The sequence below is a fragment of the Bidens hawaiensis genome, unplaced genomic scaffold (genome assembly GCF_021521415.1).
Source record: "Bidens hawaiensis isolate Kalapana, Puna unplaced genomic scaffold, B.hawaiensis_p1.1 tig00036186_1, whole genome shotgun sequence".
Lineage (NCBI taxonomy): Eukaryota > Viridiplantae > Streptophyta > Magnoliopsida > Asterales > Asteraceae > Bidens > Bidens hawaiensis.
The window spans coordinates 101,370-121,153 of NW_027505398.1; positions in this window are offsets into that span (position 1 = coordinate 101,370).

The following is a 19,784-nucleotide window of genomic DNA, read 5'->3' on the forward strand; positions in this document are numbered from 1 at the left end:
CTATTTTAGTGTTACTCTCTAATATATCTTGGGCTTTGCTAAGATTGGGCCTAATTTAGTTGAAAGAAAATAAAAACTATAACATGTAACAGCCCACAACTCAATAATGGTGTAACCCGTGGCCCAACGCATTATTTAACAATTATGTTGGTCCCTTTTATTCATCTTATCTAACTAAAGTCTGGTTTTCGTTAATGTGGTTTGCTCAAATTTGCTATTTCAGTTCAAAAGTTTAACATTTCCTGTTTTCGTCGCTGATGTTTCATTTTCATTGCAATTTTCATCCTTGTGATTTGTTAAACTCTGCTATTCCGGTCCAAAATATGTTAACAAGATGGATGCAAATTGCAACTAAAATGAAACTCTAGATATAAAAATAACAAATTTTAAACTGAAATATACGAGGATGGACACCACAGTCTACACTTTATGTCTACAAACCAATTGTCGGCGTAATTATATGGTTGTAACTCTTGAATAAATTATGTAAGTATGATGGTGTATGGACGCAAGGGAATATCGACTAGATTATAATTTATAAGCAAACTTCCGGCAAAAAATAAAAAAGAATCATACGAACATTTTAAATTACAGATAATTAAATATGTTTTATATAAGTACATACACACGTCTAAAGCCGGCTTTATTGATATTTCAAATACTAATTAATTTGCAAAATGTATTAACCAATACATACTACCTACATTACATATAATAATATTAATAATACAAGTATTTAACAACGTTTATACACAAATATCTTATCTTATCAAACATTATGATAATAAAAAATATAACTTTATATGGTCAAAAGTTAAGTTGTCTAGATGTGTAATGCGTTTTTCTTAAGATAACATAAAATAAAAATAATATTGTTGGTTTGGATGCAAATAGTTTTAACTTATAAACCTCATACAACCAAAAACATATCCAAACAAGATTTGATTGTCACGGTCAGATGAAAATAATCAAGAAAAATATAAATAGACGATTTTAAAACGGGTTAAATGCATCAAACAAAGACATATACATATACAGATCATTTGTATAGATGTTTGGGTTACACAAGTTCTTTTACATAAATGTATATTATATATGAAACTAACACAAGAACTTAAAGACGTGTCACAAATAGTATTAAAAAAAAAACCTTTAACCATGCATTAAAGGTGACCTACGCTTGTTTAATTATTGGAGTTTTTCTAATGAGGTTTATAAGTTTCTCTTATTTGTGGTCCTCGTCTCGTAATTGTAATTTTCGTATGAAATGGATAACGTAGCTTAAAAACCGTTACTTATCATGTAATCTTGATCTTGCCCCGATTAGGCTTTTCTAACCAGGTGCGTGTTTATTATTCAAGCTTGCTTTTCAAAAAAATAAATATTCAACCCACATTTTATTCTCTATCTTTAAAGTTTAAAAGTTTTTTTTTCTTTAATCTCCATCAAAATCAAAATCTCTTGCCCTATCTCCATAATGTTAACTCTTTATACATAGTGTTCAGTATTCATCTATGTGTTTCCAAAATTAAAAGATCTTACGTCACGAATTTTTGTTTGTACCTCATATATTACGGTTTGCATCTCAAGCATGGAAAAAAAATATAAAGATGGAGATAAAGAGCAGGGCTAAAGGGTTCAAACAAAATTAAACGAGTTTTTCTAAGTCTATGTTGTTGTTTCCCTCATATAGAGCTTCGATATGAACATTTCTACCTTATGTACAGCTTTAAAGCAGATAAACTTAGATCCGAACACAACGATACATTGTATGATGATTGTATAAATGTCCCCTGGTTTATCCTTGAACATAACACCTAGAGACTAAGTAACATTACTTATATACCATATATTCCCCGTTCTCTTCTCTATGTATGGTTAAATGATAAAATCATCATTTCTTATATTTATGTTTCATCTTTTAAAAAATTGTGACATTCTTTTCCCTATCCTTGTCATTATTATTATTATTATTATTTATTTATTTATATAATATAACTAATATGAGTGTATATGTTATCATTTTATTGATGGTATGAATTTGGGGTGATGAATAAATGAATAATAGCAGGAGAGGGGAGTTTAAGGAGATAAATGTGGATATGAATAAAGACCTAACAGAGGGGACCTCAAGAATAGTATATTCACATCAATCAGTAGACATGTTATCATAGTATATTCATAGTTACAACTTACAATACACACCCAAAAGTAATGTCCATTAATAGACATGTTACTTGAGTTTAAAAGGTTACTCTCATTTTACCTTAAGGATTATTGCTACAACAAAGATAAGACCATTGATAGTGAATAGACTGGTTAGGCTAAAAGGCTTCAAGGGTTCAGATTAGCCTAACGCAGGTCGTGGTGTCCCTCTACGTTTGAAAAACGTAGAAGGAGGTTCACTAGTTAGTTGTTTGTTGTTATAGCTCACCAATGATCAAGAACCGTGATGTTTGGAATCGGTTTTGGAATGATGTTCTTGGTGAAGCTATGAAGATATTGAAGTAAGAAAGAAATAAGCTAGGAGCATATTTCTCAAGGAAGAAGAGAAGATTAGGGAGATGGTGTTATCTGCCCAAATCTGGTGTGTTTGTGTTTATGGCTAAGCATCCTTTATATAAGTGAGGAGATGTAAGCCTTTTAGTTCAGATGTAACTAACTAGTTAGCCTCTTGTTTGCATAGAGAGTTGACCATTGTTGGGCGGGAAGTTTTGGACCGATGGTCCATAGATAAAATAATAATACTTTATCTGAATGTGTCCTTTGCTCAGAGGGGACAAGGATGTGAATAGTGATGTGACATTGTACTGTAGCACGTGGGTGCTTATTTACATAAGTTTGGGCGGGATTTGAAGCGTTTAACCTTTTAACCCTTTTAGCGATAATATGTTCCAGCCATTTTATTATTTTCTTGGGCTACCCCCGTCATCAGCCCCCCAAGTCAGAGGTGTTTGAGAGATAAGCTCAAGGGGTTCTGACTTTTTCACATATTTTGTTTATTGCTTAAAGGCTTCGAGGCTTGTAACTGCCATATTGCAGTTCCCAATAACTGCTTTTTCATTAATAGTTATTGTTGAGATAACTATTCACTTTCTTCTAGATTTCTTTTAACAATTTCCACCATAAACACTTTCAAGTTTCATTCAATCCATCTCCAGGTTAGTCTCAATCCATCCTTTTTCTTTCAAAATTATGGTTGCCAAAAAGGACCTTTCGATCAGTTTTTCCCGATTAACCCAAGAAGAGGTTGAATCGTTCTGTATTGAATGGGGAATAGGGTTGAAGTACAAACCGATTGCTCAGCCGGTCGACTCTTCCATTGATCGTTGTCCGGCGGGTTTTATTGCTTTATATTGCCGTCATTTTGAATTTTCTAACCTACAACACCCTTTTTTGGTTTTTGTTCTTAATGTTTTGGAGTATTATCGTATATCATTCGGCCAAATCCATCCGTTAGGGCTTGCTATGGTTTTACACTTTGAAGTTTTGTGTAGAGCCTTAGGTTATGACCCTTCGTTGTTGAGTTTTCGCCGTTTCTTTCGTTTGGCAAAGAACGGTGATTGGTATACGTTTGAACACACTAAGGTTGAAAAGTGTTTGGTTTCTTCAGCGGTTACAACCCTCGGTTCTTGGAAGGACCGTTTTTTCTTTATTTCCGATTCTATCCTTCCGTTTAAACCTATTTGGAGACAACCCGAAGCCGCTTTAAACGAGCCTGAACCGGCCGAATCAGAGTTGAACGATTTGCTTCTGAAACGTATTAGGGAATGTCCTTCACGTCTTCGCCCTTTTCCCGAACATCTTCTTGTGTTATTAGGAATTAGCAAACTTTGGGATAAGCCTAATCGGGATCCCGTGCTTATGGGGGATAATAAGGGTATGCGCTTGTTTATCCCGTACTTGGTTTATCTTGTTGATATATTTGCTAATGGATTTGTTTTGTTTTTGCAGTCATGTCTGCTTTGGATTTCCTAAAGAGTGATGCTGCTTCCGACGTTGCTTTTACTGATGCTGCAGTCGTTATTGGGGAGGATTCGGTTGTTCGGGGTAAGGAGGGTCGTTTTGAGGGTGCTGAGTATGCTGGGGTTGAAAACGTTAAAGGGTTCACCAAAAGTGTTGTTCCAAAGACTTCCACTCGTCGTTCCACACGACGTTTGCTGAAGTCTGTTGCTACCTCATCTTCTCATGAACCAGTTGAGGTAAGCGATGATATTCAAGCTTCTGAAGACCAGGGTCCGATTATGGAGGTTGAGAAGGAACAGGGGTTGGTGATTTCTAAGAAGAAGAAATCAGCTGGCAAGAAGGTTGAGATGCCAGGCGTTCAAGGGTTGGACGGAAATGCGATTTATGTGCCGGAATGGAGTGTCAAGATTGGGGATAGTTTCAAGGATCCTGAAGTTTGTGCCGATGCTTTAGCCTATTTTGCTCCTCTGGGGGTTCGTGATACTATCTTCAAGATGGAAGGTGACTCCTTGTTGTCCCAGTTGATTTTGAACTATTCCAACGTTTCTGCCCTTTTGGCAGAAGGTGTCACCCGTTTTAGGAAAGGGATGGAGGAATATGTGGAGTTTATGATCACGAAGGAGAAGATGAGGGCCTCTATAACGACCATGAAGAAGGAAGTTGAAGTTTATTCTGATAAGGAGAAAGTGCTTGTGAAAAAGATTGAAGAGTTGTCTCGTGGCCATGAGATTGAGATGGTCGGGTTAAAGAAAGCTATGGAAGCTGATAGGGCTAGGTTGGATGCTGATCGTGAAGCCTTTGAGGTGCAGAGGGGAGCCTTCGAGATGGAGAAGGAAGGCTTGAAGGCTTCGGTTACCCAGACTTCTGAAGATAACAAGTGGTTGATCGAGCATGGGTTTAAGCAGGTTGTATCCTACTTGCTTCATTCTAAAGAGTTTAACTCGGTGCTGGGTGATGTTTACAAGAAGCTGCTAGGCCATGGAAAGCATTTGGGTTTTATTGCAGGATTTCATCATCATGAAACCGGTCAGCCTATGGAGCAGTCTTCCTTGTTCAACCCTGAAGCCTACAAGCTTTTCACCGGTTCAGTTCATGCGATGGAAAGGCTTACTTACCCTTATGTGGGTGAAGTTTCATCATGCTAAGGTAAGCCTCTTTCAGTTTTGCAGGGCTGGAAACCAACCGGCCTTGATGAGAAGGTTGCTAAGGAGGTGCTTGAGTCCTGGTCGAAAAACGTTCCCGCTCCGGTGATAGTGAGGAGACCTTATCTGGGGGAAACGACGGGTCTCATGTGGCAAGCCTTGAAGGCTCGGCTGTTGCTGATGTTGTTTCACAGGTCAAGAAGTCAAAGAAGGCTAAGGGTGGTAAGGCTAGTACCTCAAAGCCTGTTGCTGATGTTTACACACTTTATTCGTAGCTTTCTTAGCACAATGTTATGTAATCTTGAACAATGTAGGTTTGGCATGGAACTCTTAAAGTTTTTGCCTTGTGGTTGTGTTTGACCTTTATGGCCCTTGAACATTTTCTTGGGAATCCTTGTGATTTCCTTGTTTTAGCCTTATTTGGCTTATTATGTATGGATGCTATGGCCTTAGAATGGCCTTGTTTATGAACTTATGATGTTCTATGTGTGTGTTGATTGCTTGTCTTGTTAGTTTAATGTGATTTTAGCTAACTTTCCTTAAGAAGTTTTAGTGCTGCAGTCACTTTTAGCTTCAAGGCTTCATTAGGTAAAAAGCACATGTTTGCTATTCTTTATATCACTACTTAGTGTATGTTTTTTGTTTTCGTAAACTTTTGGAGTTTAAGGAACGAATTGGTGTAGGCTGTTCGGACCTGTCTATGAGATTAGTTTTAGTTTAAAAATTTTCTAAGTCTCATGGAGTTGGATTGATATAGGTACTCACCCCTTATATAGGTCCATTTAACCCTTGAACCTATTGAGCGATGTGGCCTGGGAGCTCATCCCCTTACATGGCCCTTGCCATGGAGTTTCTTACTAGGTTCTCAACCTGATTATAGGATAGTAAAGACAAGTTATGACAAAAAGTTTATCATTCATTCAAGAGGTTGTTGTTCACAAAAAGGAGACTTATACATCTCTTGAAATACATTCTTAGGTTTTGACTAGGCATAGAACCTTTTAAGGGTTTTGCCATTCTAGTGTCTTGAAGCTTTTTGCCTTCTGAGTCGGTCAGCTTGTAGGATCCACCCTTGTGAGCTTCGAGGATTGTGTATGGTCCTTCCCACTTTGGGCCGAGCTTTCCTTGATTCTCTTTCTTGCTGGCCTCATTGTTTCGGAGTACAAGGTCTCCAGGCGTGAAGCGTTCATGCTTTACTCTTGCATTGTAATAAGCTTCCATTTTTTGTGTGTACTTAGCCTCTTGTATCGCGGCTTGATCACGAATTTCTTCGAGGAGTTGTAAATTCAACATGGTCTCATTGTTGTTTGATTCGAGGTCCATGTTGAGTGTTCTTTGAGTCACAACTCCGACTTCGGCCGGGATTACAGCTTCCGATCCGAACACTAGGCTGTAAGGCGTTCGTTTGTGACTTGTTTTTTCGGTTGTTCTCATTGCCCAGAGAACGTTTGGGAGTTCTTCAAGCCAATTGTTGTCATGCCTTCCCAGCCTTGATTTGATTCCCTCAACGATTGTTCTGTTTGTTCTTTCAACTTGGCCGTTGGATTGTGGGTATGCGACTGAGCTGAACACTTGAGTGATTCTGAATTTATTGCACCATGTGCTAAAAGGCTTCTCAGCAAATTGTTTCCCATTATCCGTGACCAACACTCCTGGCAGCCCATAAAAGCAAATGATGGTTTCCCATACGAAGTCGATGACTTGTTTGCCCGTTATTTTTGCAAGTGGTTTGACTTCAGGCCACTTGGTAAAGTAGTCAACAGCTACTAACAAAAATTTTACCCCACATTTGGCCGGTGGGAATGGACCAACAATATCCATCCCCCACTTGTGAAAGGGCCAAGCCGAGGAGATGGGGAGTAGATCGTGTTTAGGGCTTTTGGGAACCAGTGCGTGAATTTGACAAGCTTCACATTTCTTGAGTTGTTCCGTTGCATCTCGGTGCATGGTGGGCCAGAAGTATCCGAGGTTTATCAATTTTGCGACCACCGTTCTTGGCCCAAAATGAGCTCCACATATCCCCTCGTGAACCTCTTTGATTAGATATTGACTTTGTTTAGGGCATACACATCTCAGTAGTGGTGCAAGGTAAGCCTTTTTATAAAGCGTTTCTCCTTGCAACACATACTGTCTTGATTTGATTCGAACCCTTTCAGCCTTAGTCTGTTCCAAAGGTAACTCACTATTCTTGAGGAACCTTTCTATGCGAGTCATACAATTGGGACCTTCTTCAGTGATTACATCTTGAACCTCCAGTTATTGAATTGAAGGAGTTTTCTGCACTTCCACCAGTACTTTCTTGGTGAAGTGTGCAAAAATGAGGGATGCTAGCTTGCTTAGGGCATCAGCTCTCTTGTTTTGTGATCTTGGGACTTTCTTGATAGTGCATTCTTGAAATGTGGTCATTAACCCTTTTGCCTTTTCACGGTACTTCTTCATGTTGGGCTCTTTTGCAATATAGCTATCATTAACTTGACTTGAAACAAGCAACGAGTCTGTGAAGACTTGTAGCTTTTGGATCTTCATCTCTTTGGACCAGCGATCAATGCTTTGTATTCAGCTTCGTTGTTGGTGGTCTGAAATTCAAGTCGAAGAGCATATGTAAATTCTAACCCTTCAGGGTTGATTAAAACGAGCCCAGCTCCTAACCCTTCGATGCTGGAAGCCCCATCGGTAAAAAGCTTCTAGGCTTCAGGGTCAGAAGGTTCAGTGGCAGTTGTGTGTATTTCAGGAATGACTTGCTTCGGGATTTCCACAATGAAGTCCGCCAAGACTTGGGCTTTTATAGCTTTTGTTGGGACATAGGTGATGTTATGTTCACCTAGTTCCACAGCCCACTTGGCCAATCGGCCTGAATTTTCAGGTTTTTCATGCACACTTTTGATAGGTTGGTCGGTGACTACTTGTATAGGGTGTGCTTGAAAGTACCTTCGAAGCCTTCTGGCCATTTGAATTAACGCCAGAGCAAGTTTTTCCAAAGGAGGATATTTGATCTCTGCCAGTTTTAGCGTTTTACTAAAGAAATAAACGGGTACCTGAACTTTGTCTCTTTCAATGGTTAGAACCGCGCTTAATGCTTCTTCAGCGACTGAGAGATAGACAGAGATCAGTTCTCCTATTTCAAGGGCTGTAATAGCTGGAAGTGAAGCCAAATGTTGCTTCATTTAGTTGAAGGCTTCCTCCGTCCACCTAAAATCTTTCTTGTTGGTGCAACCCTTTAGCGTTTTAAAAAAGGGTAGGGACTTCTCAGCAAGCTTGGAGGTAAAACGCTTCAGGGCTGCAAGCCTTCCATTCAGACTTTCCACTTCTTTTTTGCTTTGTGGAGATTTGGTTTCGAGAACAGCCTTTACTTTGTTGGGATTAGCTTTTATGCTTTGTTTTCCCACATTGTGTCCCAAAAACTTGCCTTCTTCGAACCCGAATGAGCACTTTCCCGGGTTGAGCTTCATGTTGATCTTTCTCAAGCTTTGGAAGGTTTTTTGTATGTCTTCAAGCATTTGATGCTCGGTTTTGCTCTTGATTACTAGATCATCGACATAAGCTTTCAAGTTTCTGCTGATTTGGCTAGCAAATGCTTTGTCGATCAAACGTTGGTAGGTTGCACTGGCGTTTCGTAGGCCAAAGGGCATCTTTTGGTAACAGAAGATACCCTTGTCCGTGTGGAAAGCGGTTTTTTTCTTCATCTTCCTCTTTCATGAGAATCTGATGGTAACCCTTGTAAGCGTCAAGGAAACACTTAAAAGGATGACCGGTTAAAGAGTCGACCTTGAGGTCCATCTCGGGTAAGGGATAGCAATCCTTTGGACATGCTTTGTTTAAGTCTCTGAAGTCGATGCACATCCTCCAAGACTTGTCGGGCTTTCGAACCATGACTGGATTAGCCACCCAAGATTGATACTTGACCTCACGTAGGATCCCAGCTTGTACAAGCTTTTCAACTTCTTGGCATGCTGCCAAGCTTCTTTCAGGAGCCAGGCTCCGTTTCTTTTGGACAACAGGCTTGACGTCAGGTGGTATTTTTAGCTCATGCTCTGCAATGCTTCGAGGGATGCCGGTCATGTCTTCCGGGCACCAAGCAAAGACATCGTTGTAACATACCAACAGTTTCAAGGTGTGAGAGAGTTTCTTTAGAAAGGCTTGTGTTTACCCGTACCTTTTGTTTAGGGTACTTTGGGTTTATGATCAAGCCTTGTTCTTAGTTTTCACTTTTTGAACTCTCCCCTTCAACCGTGTAAATCTCTTGGGAAGGTTGAAGGGTTGCGATTCCCCTGTCAGTTGGGAACTTCACAGCACCTTGACCAACTGAGACAACCATGTTGAACGCACACTGTCCCGACCTTCCTATGATCACATCATAGTTGGAAGGTATGTTGATAACCACAAAAGTGAGTGGTTTGGTTTTCTTCATCCTGCCTTCACTAAAATAGACATCAAGGGTTAGTTGGCCTAGAGGCTTCAAGCGTACATCGGCGATACCTTTTATAGAAGACCCGGAGGGTTGAAGCTTTGAGCGTTCTTCTTTGCTTAGTTGATTGAAGAACCTTTCATACATGATCTCTGTGGCCGCCCCTGTGTCGATGTAGGCTTTGCTTGTTTTGAGTGTTCCCACGTTTGATTCTACCACCAAAGGGTTTGAGAGTAAGTTACCTTGAGGTGGTGGGAAGCAGACACATTGAAGCTCCCAAGCCTCCAAGCGTTGTCGTTTTCAGGAAACACCATCGTCTATATTCACCTCTTTACTTTTTCTATCAGTCATCTTGTCTTTGACCCCTTTCACCAAATGAGCCAACTCTCCAGACTTAACGGCTTCCTCAATTCTTCTCTTGAGTTGAAAGCAATCGTTGGTGTGGTGACCTTTTTCTTCATGAAAATCACAGAACTGGGTTGAGTTTTCGTTTTTCTTGCTCTTGGGCAAGGGTCGAGGAGGTCGGAAATTGTGTTTCACCTTTTCTGTGGCAAGGATCTCCTGAGGGGTTTTGGTTAAGACTGTGAAGTTCACAGTCTTTTCTCTGCTTGGAGGGTTCCGACCTTCAGGCCTTCGTTGATCTGAACTCTTTGGGTATTTATCGTAAGAGTTGTAGTTCCCTTTCTTTCGGTTGGGGCTGTTGCCTCGCCAACTAGGAGCTCTTTTCTTTGTTCTTTGAAATCGACCGCCTCTTCGCCTCGGATATGAGCTTCAGCTCGCTCAAGAGCTTCTTCAAGGGTTTTAGGTAGGCACTTGTTAAAGTCCCTTGTGAGGTATTTGGAGGTGATGGCGTTCATGAAGCCTGCAACCCTCATTTTTTCGTCAGCCCCCACATATTGTAACCCTTCTTTTTTGTACCTTTCGATAAAGTCTCGAAGGCTTTCATCATCTTTCTGCTTTATCTGGAAAATGACCGTGGCATCCTTGACATACCTCCTTTGTTATGAAAAGTGGGCCAAGAACCCTTTGCTCAGATCATCGAAGCTTCGAACGCTTTGAGCAGGAAGGTCATTGAACCATATCCTGGCTGATCCGACTAATGTTTTCATGAACATCAAGCAACATTCAGCGTGGGACCATTTTTCAATTCTGGCCGCCCCAGTGAAGACCTGGAGGTGGTCTTCGGGATCCTCAGTCCCATCATATGTTTTTATATGGGGTGGCATCTTGATCTTTGTTTGAGAGTCATAGTCGGCAATTTGTTGAGAGAAACAAGAAAGGTTGTCGGGTTTGTAAGGCTTCGCAAGGTCTTCATCTACCCTTGTATTATGACTCGTCGTTCCCTGGTGAGTACCCAATGCTTGGTTGATGAGCTGGGTCCAAGGGAGGTGTGCCATCATTTGGTCTATCATCTGAGGCATGAGGTTGAAGCCTTGAAGGCTTTCAGGGGTTGCTGCTATTTGGTTTGTTCCCATGGGAGTGCTCATTGCAGCACTTCGAGCCAAGGGTAAGACCGACATGGCCTGCTCCCATGTAGTGGCTGTAGGGGGAACACTTGAAGCTGGTGACTGCCATATTTGGTCGAGAGTGGTTTCGTGTCCAAGGGGTTGTGAAGTGAACAAAGGGAAAGCCGTTGGGCTTGGTCTCCCATAGGTGTAGGGAGATGGGTTAAAGGGTTGACAGGTTACACTTGGACCAACCTCTAAATGAGAAGCAGCAGGTTGTGAGCTGGTTAAAAGGGAAGGTGGACGTCCGAGTGACAGTGAGGGTTCATCGTCGTCGTACTCCGGCCTTAATCTTATCCCTTTTTCTCTTTCTTGGCTCACGTGGCGGTTAAGATGTCTTAGTTGCAAGAAATGCCGTGACACACCTTCCATCGTCAAGTCGACACGTTCCGGGGTGTTCGTGACTCCTGCATGAAGAGAAGGAACCCCAAATCATGAAGGAGTCGGAGTTCAAAAAGGTGAAAACTCGAGGAACAAAGGTTCCGTCGAGGTTCCTCCCGGAGTGGAGAAAATCGAGGCTGTCGCCGGAGTTTCTTGACCGGCGCTTGGTGTTGGTGTTCTTGACACTTGATTAACTTCTTCGGGAGATTCACCTTCTGTCATGGTGATGGAGCTACACTACTGGTCTTTATGATAAAGTAAGCGGCGTAGCCCCACGGTGGGCGCCAACTTGTTGCTACAACAAAGATAAGACCATTGATAGTGAATAGACTGGTTATTCTAAAAGGCTTCAAGGGTTCATATTAGCCTAACGCAGGTCGTGGTGTCCCTCTACGTTTGCAAAACGTAGAAGGAGGTTCACTAGTTAGTTGTTTGTTGTTATAGCTCACTAATGATCAAGAACCGTGATGTTTGGAATCGGTTTTGGAATGATGTTCTTGGTGAAGCTATGAAGATATTGAAGTAAGAAAGAAATAAGCTAGGAGCATATTTCTCAAGGAAGAAGAGAAGATTAGGGAGATGGTGTTATCTGCCCAAATATGGTGTGTTTGTGTTTATGGCTAAGCATCCTTTATATAAGTGAGGAGATGTAAGCCTTTTAGTTCAGATGTAACTAGCTAGTTAGCCTCTTGTTTGCATAGAGAGTTGACCATTGTTAGGCGGGAAGTTTTGGACCGATGGTCCATAGATAAAATAATAATACTTTATCTGAATGTGTCCTTTGCTCAGAGGGGACAAGGATGTGAATAGTGATGTGACATTGTACTGTAGCACGTGGGTGCTTATTTACATAAGTTTGGGCGGGATTTGAAGCGTTTAACCTTTTAACCCTTTTAGCGATAATATGTTCCAGCTATTTTATTATTTCCTTGGGCTACCCCCGTCATCAAGGATATTATTCTTTCTTATTAATCTTATCAAAATGAAAACAAAACTAGTGTAATATTTATATGTTTTCCTATTTTGTATATGTTTTCTTGTTTAAGAATGTATGCAACCCTAAGTACAAATGTATTTCGGGAAAAAGATTAATATAAGTAAGTTAAAAGAAAATCCAAAGAAGCCATGATCGTTATATGTGTTCAAAAGATGTAAATTTATTGAGAACGACTACATAATGTCGTTTTTGTTTATTAATCAGTAAACCAAAAGAAGCCTAAAGTCGAGTTGATAAATATTTGAACATTGATAATATGATGACATAAAATAATGATTTTTGAACTCGTCACTGAATACCAATGGCTAATACCGCTTTTATTTGATATATATATATATATATATTTGCCATTTTAAAAATAAATAAATATAAATTAAGAAAAAAAAACCCTAACCCATCGGACCCTCAATATGCTTACAATCAATCTGCTTCCATCTTTATGTTTGATTGAAAGTACCAATAATAACATTACTATTTATAAGTTTATAATTACGTTGAGGACAAATAAATTCCTGTAAAGGTCAATATCATATGGATGTCCGATCTTATCCTACAACCTATTAATACATCTTATTATACATAAAATAAAAATAAAATAAAAAGAAATAAGTCACATGTTTAAATTTTGGACAGAAGGCACCGCATTTGTGGACTGTAGCATCCCGTATCTCGTATCACTAATATTGTACGCTTTACTCTTGATGGATGGCTAATCCAAGAACAAACGGATTTGTTTTTTGTTGCTTTGGTGGAGACTTCTCATGAGGCCACTCATCCTAGTACTACTACTACCTAAGCATGCTTAACCATGGGGCTCTTTTCTCTCGTTCACTAGCATTAAGCCAAATACACGTTGGTGATTTAAGAGGTATGCACATGACTTATGAACCGATGATCTCTTATGTCCATAGTCGATGTAAGATTTGCCAATGGTGTGCAATTGGTCCATATTAATCCTTGTATCGTTGCATGGACGATGATGGCGGCAAGGGAAGAAAACGAAGAGGCACCGGCCAAACAAGTGAAGTAGTGAACGATGGACAACAAATAGCACATCACGCAATGCAATCATAGATGCCATGCTGTAGCGAACGATTTGTACATTTTATGAATAGTAGACAACAACAACAATCGTACCTAGTAAAAATCCCACCAATAACAAGTTGTTAGTAGGGTCTAAGGAGTGTGGGATATAAACAAACAACGCCTCTATCTCAAAAAATGATGAGTAAGCCGTATACAATTGTGAGTAAACCATAAATTGCAAATTAGTATAGTATGTATCACTTGTATAATCAATTTGCTCGAAATATATTTAAATAATTTTTTTCATTACGCTTGTCAATATTTTCTACTCATATCATAACTTAATTTTTTAGTTTTTAGACAACAATTATCATACCAAGCTAAACCGATACTGAACCAAATGACCGTGGTATCCGAATCCCACTAGTTATTTAAACAGTGATAAATATATAGCTATAAATTTAAGTATTTTAAAAATAAAAAAATGTGGCCGTCTTTCTAGTATTAAATATTAAGAAAATAACAATAAACTAAACTATACATCAAAATGTTATATTAATAAAAACCGGTAAGAGGATAATATGAAGAGAAACAAGGAGCCGTAAGTCATGTCAACGTGGATGATGACGACCGGCTCATCCATATCCAAGCAATGAGCTTATCCGCTTCACCAACGTGTACATATGTCTTGGTCACTCAACAACAAATATTCCACACTTTAAATGTTTTTTTATTTCAATTTGTTTTACTACTATAATATTAAATTGAGTAAATTCAGAATACTAAAATATGTTTAAATAAAAACAGAAATACAAAATTGTTACAATTTGTAAATTTGTCAAGTTCATGAGACCGATTTTTATTCAACTTTTTTTAGATAAAGACAAGTTCTAAAATATATAAGGAAATATGTAGTCGTTTAAGCGGTCTAACGACCCCAACGCTGATATAGAAGGACTTTCTAGTGGTGTTTTATGCGTTCTTGTTGGGCAAACAACGGTGTTAGACGGGGATCTTTCTAAAATTAAACCATATTTGTTTGTTTTGGCCAATGAGTGTCATCAACATTACTTTCTTTTTCTTAAATTATATTTATTTAATTTAAAATTAGTTTAATTACAGTGGACGAGTAAAACAGGTACACGCCTTAGTGGAAAAAGCCTTGCTACGCGACGGTGATATGCCATGACGTTTTTCACTTTTAAGTTGATCCATCACATATGCTTTAACAACCAACTCCACTTTTGAAGAATAACAATTATGATAAATCAAAATAAGGCAACAAGTTATTTATGTGTTTTTACCTAAAAATGGAATGATAAGAAAAAGGCAATTTTGGGATAAAATCTCTAGTGATAAAAAGATAAAACCGATAATTATGCCGAATCATCGATGACATTGTCACATGATTCAGCTTGTCAAGACCTTTCTTTTCACTAGTTACAACTTTAGAAATCTTTTAGAAATTTTTTTACATGTTACCATGATACCATCTAAAATAGATTTGGGAAATAAATAGATTTATAACTTTGTAGAAAGAATAGAATAGTGGGAAAATAATGATAATGCTTACTTGGTTAAGATTCATCCATATCTATATAGGTAGTTCTGATAATCTCATGTGCTATTGCTGTTTCAACGTACCACCAATTGATTGCCACGTGCATGCACTTTTCTTGTATCTTATAACAACCCATATTTATATGCTCCCCAACCATGGTTACAATCCTATCTTTGATCTCTCTTTCTCAAACACTCATTTATCTTTATTCTCATACCTAATGCAAATGGATCATCATAGATGGGTTGCCATGAAACATACAAGTGAACATCATAGATGGGTTGCCATGAAACATACAAATGAATATGATCAACAACATGACCTATGTTCATCTATTGAAGAGGCTTCAACAATATCAAATGTTTCATCATCTTCATCACCATCATGTTCTTCTTCATCTTCTTCTTTTGATGACACAACAACAGATGATGCTTCTTCAGCCAATTCTAGTAGATCTTCTCTTTATGATCTTTCTGACCTTATGTCTCACCTACCCATCAAGTGAGTAGTAGTTTTGTTGATCTAACACAAAAAGATTCTAAATTTCATTAGTTTTTAGGTTAAAGATTCCAAATTTCATTAGTTTTTGGATTAAAGATTCCAAATTTCATTAGTTTTTAGATTAAAGATTCCATATTTCATTACTTTATTGATTAAAGATCTCAAATTTCATTAGTTTTTAGATTAAAGATCCAAATCCTAAAATGGGTCTTTTTTAAAGAGAGAAAATTTCATTACTTTTTAGATTAAAGACCCTAAATTTCATTAGTTTTTAGATTAAAGATTCCAAATTTAACTAGTTTTTAGATTAAAGATTACAAATTTCATTACTTTTTTAGATTAAAGATCCAAATACTAAAAAGGGTTTTCTTATTTTTACTACTTTGAGAATAGGTCTTTGATTACAAAATTTCAAAATTTCATTACTTTATAGATTAAAGGTTCCAACTTTCATTATTTTTTAGATTAAAGATTCCAATACTAACATTTTTTTTGGTTAATTATAGAAGAGGGCTTTCAAAGTTCTATCATGGAAAATCAGACTCATTTACATCTCTAGCAAGAGTCACAAGCATAGAAGATATTCCCAAAAAAGAAAATAAATCACACAAGAAGATCAAGAAAAGTTATAGATCTCACACACTTCCAAAACCAATAATCTCAAAGAAAAGTTCAAGAAAGAAAAAGTTTGGGAATAGTATCAAAAAGGAAATCAATGAGTAATCTTATGTTATGGTTACAGTTGTATAAAGTTTTGGTGTAAATATAAGCCTTTTTTTGCTCTTGAGTTATGTTCTTAATAATACATAAATGAAGTTGTTACACAAAGAGTTAAAAGAGGATCATCAATTGATGTTCGGTTTCATAGTTTTTTCTAAAAAGAGGTTCTAAGGCTGATTCATAAGTTTGTGTATGTCTTTTCCAAATTAAAACATATGAATAACATCAGTTGGGGATTCTTTTTATTTGCATAAGAAGATTCTATTGATATAATTAACTTAACCGAACCGTTGCTGACATTTCGGTTAAGCCATAACCGACTAATCAAAATTTATGATTTGGTTTTGGTTATCGTTGTGTGTCAAAACCGATTAACCAAAAATAGATTGATTAAACGACTCCAATACCTAACATTTTGGTTTCCGTTGATGCTTAAAACATAACCAAACTAGCTAGTACACACGTGCATCGTAAACTATGTTTGCTGTCCCAATTATGGATAACATGCATGGCTAAACATTTTCGACGTAATCGAGTTGAGGGTTTCATCACCACATACTAAGGCTTTGATTTGCCGAGCAAACCTACTGGGTCGGGTGGGTTCGGGTTACATAAAGAAATAATAAGCTTCACAAAGAAATTAAAAAAAGGACACACACAACCCCATCTCCAAATAAAATGAGTCGTTTTAGAGAAAAGAAAAAAGACCCCACCTTTCCTACAATTAAAATGAGTCGTTTTGGCAAAGAAAAATGTTAATGGAGCTTTTATAAAAAAAATGTGAATGGAATGTTTACATATGCAACTATTTTCCACCCGTTTCCGCGAGAGAACTTGAACCTTTATTTTACGTATACATACTTGGCTATTTACTCCAGTTGATCATTTTCTAATCAACTAATAAAATAAAATGTAATCTCACCCGATATTAACGTTTTAGAAGCACCATATATAACTGGATCAAATATATCGAATACGACACCTCCCACCTATCCTACACATTCGATCAAGGTTGTCACTGCGAAGCTATAGTAAAGGTGCACGGGGTATTACCGTCTAGCCGTTGGTACTCCGCATCTTCACGGAGAATTCAATTTCACCGGGTCCATGTCGGAGACAGCGGGGCAGTCGTTACACCATTCGTGCAGGTCGCTACTTATGTGACAAGGAATTTCGCTACCTTAGGACAGTTAGAGTTACTGCCGCCGTTTACCGGGGCTTCCATTCAAAGCTTATAACACTTCTCCTTCCGACTTTCCAGCACCGGGCAGGTGTCAGACTCTATACATCGTGTTACCACTTAGCAGGACATAATTACTTCAATAATAATTGGGTTAAAGGGCAAAATTCCAAAACTAAGGAGCCCGATTAAGTTACTTAAGGATCCAAATTCGAATAAAGACACACCTAATCACCCTCCAACATTCCAAATAATCAAAAACGCGTATCAAGGTCGAACTATAAGCACAAACGACCAAACAACACAAACGTCAAGAACATGTTCATGGGTGTTTGGATGTGTTTAACTCTTATGTGAACACCCTCGGTGTTGAGTGAACATTCAACATCATGAATGAACACTCTTGCTATGAAGTGAACATTCATGTTTGTGGGTGAACAATGTCAACTCGTGGGTCAACTGCTGCAGTGAGTCTGCAATGAGTTCTTAGTGTGGTTGCGTACGGACCTAAATGGTGATGCTAATATATGATCAGGCGTCACCCTTGAGGTTAATTGTATGGACCTAAATGGTGATGCCAGTATAGAACCAAAACAGAGACTTTAAGCATAAACATAATGTTCACCTTAAGGTTTCATATAAGAACCAAAAAGTGGGAACCAAGTCTTCATTAAGGATCCTCGCTTAAGGTTTCATTTAAGAACCAAAAAGTGGGAACCAGCAGTTGCAAAACATAGACTTTAGCATAAACATAATAGTAATACTTTTAGTAACCAGCAGTTGCAAAAAAACAATTACAATAGTCTAATCCAGGAACCAGTCTTCAACATCAGGAATGACATAAGAGAAGTAACCATCGCTACCAGAGTTATCCTCAGAATTAACTGGAACTACATCTTCAACCGTGTAGCCATCCTCCAAAAGATTGTTTAAACGACCTTGTAACATAGTCTCTAAACCAATAATATCACAAGTTCTGTAACCGTTACTACATCTAACCTGGCAAAGTTCTTGGATAAAACGAACATCTTCAGAGATTATGAGTTCACTCAGATTGAACGATTCTTCGACTTCATTGTCCCATAGAATGTAAATCTTTCTGGACTTTTCATCAAAAGTCCATTCAGTTGCTTTCGGTGGTGCTGATGGATGCATTTTTTTCTCCAAACGATGTACAACTTCTAATGTCTGATTACATCAGTTGTTCATCGGCACACCAAGTGCCAAGATTTATCTCTGAATGTGTTCAGACAAACAAAGTATGCCCTTTAAAGTCTTGACCATAATCCTTCTTCGGTCATCAAATTTGATGATATAACGGTTGATCGTACCATCAAACCTCCAAGAGATAATAGATGCCCTTGTTTTAAGACAAGTAAGACTTTATAAAACTGAGATTCACTTTGTTAAATGGTCCATGACATCCCAATCCTCCATCGCTATTTGTAGAGTAATTTGTGATAACATTAAATGATCATTTAATTGTCATAATTGTAAAATTAAATTTTTAGTATGTTAAAAGACTTAATGGCATTAATATCAACATTAACTCTTTAAAAGTGAATTCAAATCAACTATTTATCCTAATATCTATGATACGCTTTCATTCTAATATTAAGACCAAATGTTAGCCCAATGAAAATTTTAATCCTAATATTCTATGCATATGCCTAATACTTTTTCATATTTTTTTTTCATTTTTATTGGTTGGACACTACAATGATGCTTTTATTGACCTTCAGTACAAAATATGTTTCGTATTCTTTATTTGTATATCACTAAAAGGTTGATATGATCTCTCATTTTTCCTATAGTTTGTACATATCACGGTGAATGCACCTATATCGCCTTTCAAAATTTGGGCTAAACCGGTGTATCGACATTTTTTTAAGCGGTATACAATTAACCCATTTATGCACCCCACTTGGGTGAGAGGGCGCACGATTTCCACACGACCATTATGTGCTCTACTAAATCCGACCATCTCATAATGTGAAAAGGAGACAAATAGGGCACCGCGATAATCAAATTTCTAATTATGATAGTATTTTTCAATTATGTAGATTTATATTGCAATCGCTATATTGTATGAGTTATTTGAAGCATATTATTATAATTTAATAGATGCCCTATTTTCAAGTGTTCATTCATTGATATTATATGTTTTAATGCACACTTATATAACAGTGCATCTAATTTTCTATTTTGTTTATGATTTACTCAGATGCACTCCTTGGCTCCACTTGATAATAAAAAGAAAAAAGTTTTGCACGAAATTATTTTAACAACTTGGTGCATTCCACCGATCTTCTCGAAGTGATAGAGATGATCAAGTATTTAGTTTTTATTTGAATTGAAAAATAGGTTCTCTTTCAAATCTATCTTGAAAAAGTTGGTGAA